This window comes from Macaca nemestrina, chromosome 19, assembly GCF_043159975.1.
Source record: "Macaca nemestrina isolate mMacNem1 chromosome 19, mMacNem.hap1, whole genome shotgun sequence".
Lineage (NCBI taxonomy): Eukaryota > Metazoa > Chordata > Mammalia > Primates > Cercopithecidae > Macaca > Macaca nemestrina.
The window spans coordinates 39,851,944-39,855,777 of record NC_092143.1 but is presented as its reverse complement, the minus strand read 5'-3'; the positions used below and the strand labels follow the sequence as shown (position 1 = coordinate 39,855,777).

The following is a 3,834-nucleotide window of genomic DNA, read 5'->3' as shown; positions in this document are numbered from 1 at the left end:
TTAGTGCTCTGGCATTTTCTTGAAGGAAAAAAAATCAAAAAGAAAAACCGTGCCAACATTCAGGGAAATTGTAAAAAAGGCATTGTCTCTCTTGTTCACAAGTATTTCTGTTTCTTTCTTACACATTAGCTACCCAACCTACTCAATATAGCCTGTACTCCTTCTTACAGGCAAACTCACCCACAGTTTCCACTTGCCCTTATATGTTGGCATGAAATTCTTTCTCTAACCCAGTTTTTTTTTTTTTTTTTTTTTTTTTTTTTTACAGAACAATAAACACTTTTATTACATGGGCAAAGACAGAAAGGATGAGGATTTGTTTGCTTTTCCGAGCCTTGATTTTCCTAAGATAGAACTCCAACTCCTTGCCCTCTAGCATGTAGCCATCTGCTTGGCCACACTGTCCCACCCTTGATATGACGCATGCAAGAAGCTTTCCTTGCTGGAACTGCTCCTCTAGGAGACTGCTGATTTTGGCATTCTGTTTCCTTTTATCATGTTTCTTGTAAAATTTTTTAGATCACTTTTTGTTAAAATCTCTTCCTCGTCAGCAGTCAGCTTGGTCCCCTTCTTGTGGCCTAGGAGCAGTGCATAGTGGGGCTGGTACCACTGTTGGTATGGTGTGCTGTTGATGAGCATGATGCAGTTCTTCACCAGGGTCTTGGTACGGAACGGCTGGTTATTGGATGCATTGTAGACAACATCGATGATCATTGTTTTGCAAGTACAACACTCTGAGCCCTAAGAGAAATTCCCTATGTCCAGCCTCAGGGCACGGTATTTCTCATTTCTTCCCTGCACATGGACTGTGTGGATGTGGCAAGGCTAATCTTGGTGTTGGCAGCCAGCTGTGCACCCCAGCTCATACTTTCGCTTCTTGTGGTAAGGCTTTCTCTTGCCCCTGGTCTTTCAGCGCTTTTGCTAGTTGTCCCAAGAGATGCCCATTGCTTTTTAAATTTTATTGTTTGTTATTTATTTATTTATTTATTTATTTATTTATTTTTCCATAGGTTATTGGGGTATAGGTGGTGTTCAGTTATGTAAATTCTTTAGTGGTAATTTGTGAGATTTTAGTGCACCCATCATCTAAGCAGCATATACTGCACCTTATTTGTAGTCTTTTATCCCTTGCCCCCTCACCCGCTTACCCCCAACTCCCAAAATCCATTGTATCATTCTTATTCCTTTGTATCCTTATAGCTTAGCTCTCAAATATCAGTGAGAACATACAATGTCTAGTTTTCCATTTCTGAGTTACTTCAGTTAGAATAATAGTTGCCAATTTCATCCAGGTCTCTGTGAATGTCATTAATTCATTCCTTTTTATGGCTGAGTAGTATTCCATCTTTTACATATACCACAGTTTCTTTATCTACTTGGTGATTGATGGGCATTCAGGTTGTTTCCATGATTTTACAGTTGCAAATTGTGCTGCAATAAACATGTGTGCACAAGTATCTTTTTCTTATAATGACTTCTTTTCCTCTGGGTAGATACCCAGTAGTGGGATTGTTGGATCAAATGATAGTTCTACTTTCAGCTCTTTGAGGAATCTCCACACTGTTTTCCATAGTGGCTGTACTAGTTCACATTGCCACCAGCAGTGTAGAAGTGTTCCCTGATCACTGCATCCATGCCAGCATCTACCATTTTTTAATTTTTTTGATTATGGCCATTCATGCAGGAATAAGGTGGTATTGCATTGTGGTTTTGATTTGCATTTTTCTGATCATTAGTGATGTTGAGCATTTTTTTCATGTTTGTTGGCCATTTGTATATCTTCTTTTGAGAATTGTCTATTCATGTCCTTAGCCCACTTTTTGATTAGATTGTTTATTTTTTTCTTGCTGATTTGTTTGTGTTCATTGTAGATTCTGGATATTAGTCCTTTGTCAGATGTATAGATTGTGAAGATTTTCTTCCACTCTTTGGGTTGTATGTTTACTCTGCTGAGCATTCCTTTTGCCATGCAAAAGCTCTTTAGTTTAATTAAGTCCCGGCTATTTATCTTTGTTTTTATCGCACTTGCTTTTGGGTTCTTGGTCATAAAATCCTTGCCTACGGCAATGTCTAGAAGGAGTTTTCCAATGTTATCTTCTAGAGTTTTTATAGTTTCAGGTCTTAGATTTAAGTCCTTAATCCATCCTGAGTTGATTTTTGTATAAGGTGAGAGATGAGGATCCAGTTTCATTCTCTTACATGTGACTTGCCAATTATCCCAGCACCATTTGTTGAAAAGGGTGTCCTTTTCCCACTTTAAGTTTTTGTTTGCTTTGTCAAAGATCAGTTGGCTATAAGTTTTTGGGTTTATTTCTTGGTTCTCTATTCTGTTCCATTGGTCTTTGTGCCTATTTTTATGCCAGTACCACACTGTTTTGGTGACTATGACCTTATGGTATAGTTTGAAGTCAGATAGTGTGATGCCTCCAGATTTGTTCTTTTTGCTTAGGTTTGCTTTGGCTATGTGGGCTTTTTGTTTTGGTTCCATATGAATTTTGGAATTGTTTTTTCTAATTCTGTGAAGAATTATGGTGGGGATTGCATTGAATTTGTAGATTGCTTTTGGTAGTATGGTTATTTTCACAATATTGATTCTACCCATTCATGAGCATGAGATGTATTTCCATTTTTTTGTGTGTCATCTGTGATTTCTTTCAACAGTGTTTGGTAGTTTTCCTTGTCAAGGTCTTTCACCTCCTTGGTTAGGTGTGTTCCTAAGTGTTTGTGTGTGTGTGTGTGTGCACGTGCACGTATGTGTGTATGTGTACAGCTAATGTAAAAGGGGTTAGTTCTTGATTCTCCACTTGATCGCTGTTGGTGTATAGGGGAGCTACTGATTTGTGCACATTAATCTTGTATCCAGAAACTTTGCGGAATTCTTTATCAGTTCTGGAGCTTTCTGGAGGAGTCTTTAGGGTCTTTGAGGTAAACAATCATATCGTCAGCAAACAGTGACAGTTTACTCTCCTCTTTACTGATTTGTATGCCTTTTATTTCTTTCTCTTGTCTGATTGCTGTGGCTAGGACTTCCAGTACTATGTTGAAGGGGAGTGGTGAGAGTGGGTATCCTTGTCTTGTTCTAGTTCTTAAAGGGAATGCTTTTGACTTTTCTCCATTCAGTATTATGTTGGCTGTGAGTTTATCATAGATGACTTTCATTACATTGAGATATATCCCTTATATGCCAATTTTGTTGAGAGTTTTAATCATAAAGGATGCTGGATTTTGTTGAATGCTTTTTCTGCGTCTATTGAGATAATCATGTAATTTTGTTTTAATTCTGTTTATGTGGTGTATCACATTTACTGACTTCCATATGTTAAACCACCCCTGCATCCCTAGTATGAAACCCACTTGACCATGGTGAATTGTCTTATTGATATGTTGTTGGATTTGGTTAGCTAGTATTTTGTTAAGGATTTTAGCATCCATGTTTATCAGGGATATCAGTCTGTAGTTTTCATTTTTGGTTACGTCTTTTCCTGATTTTGGTATTAGGGTGATGCTGGCTAAATGGAATAAATCAGAGAGGGTTCCCTCTTTCTCTATCTTGTGAAATAGTATCAATAGGATGGGTAACAATTCTTCTTTGAATATCTGGTAGAATTGTTATCTATCTTTTGTATCTAACCACCCAGCAAGTCTACCAGGCTCAGGGTTGGTACAGGGGGTTATCTGCACAGATTCCTGTGATGTGAACCATCTATGGGTATCTCAGCTGTGGATACCAGCACAGTATTTGGGGTGTCTCCCGGGTCCTGCAGGAGCAGTCTGCTTTCTTCAGAGGGTCTGTGGGTCCTTTTGGGATTCCTGATTTATTCCTGCAGTCATTCT

The 3,834-nt window shown here is 38.4% G+C and overlaps 1 pseudogene; it reads right to left on the bottom strand.

The window, feature by feature from the left end:
- Window positions 1-262: 262 nt before the first annotated feature.
- LOC105489438 (small ribosomal subunit protein eS8 pseudogene) lies at window positions 263-945 on the bottom strand (annotated as a pseudogene).
- Between the last annotated feature and the right edge of the window lie 2,889 nt (window positions 946-3,834).